This window comes from Myotis davidii, unplaced genomic scaffold, assembly GCF_000327345.1.
Source record: "Myotis davidii unplaced genomic scaffold, ASM32734v1 scaffold265, whole genome shotgun sequence".
NCBI lineage: Eukaryota > Metazoa > Chordata > Mammalia > Chiroptera > Vespertilionidae > Myotis > Myotis davidii.
This window is the reverse complement of record NW_006296627.1, coordinates 3,835,101-3,835,451: the sequence shown is the minus strand read 5'-3', so window position 1 is coordinate 3,835,451 and position 351 is coordinate 3,835,101.

The following is a 351-nucleotide window of genomic DNA, read 5'->3' as shown; positions in this document are numbered from 1 at the left end:
GCGCGGGGCTCACCTCCCGGCGGCCCCTCAGCCTCTGCGGGCTCCTTCCCCTCCAGTTCTCTCTCCGCCAGCCTTGCCCCGATCCCATCACTGATGATCCTCCGGCGACCTGCTCAGCGTCCTCCTCTCCCCTCCCCTCCGGGACCCGCTCGTTTGCTGTGAGTGGTTAATAGTCACCCACACGAGGCGCCTCCCACGCCCAGCTTTCCCTCCGCAACCCCTGGCGCGCCCATCGCATTGCTGGCCGGACAGTTCCACTTGGCTTGCCCTGCACGAACCTCTAACTTGCCGCGTCTTGCCCCTATTACCGTCCATCTCAGAGATGGCGCTACCACCCACCCCATCGTCCTA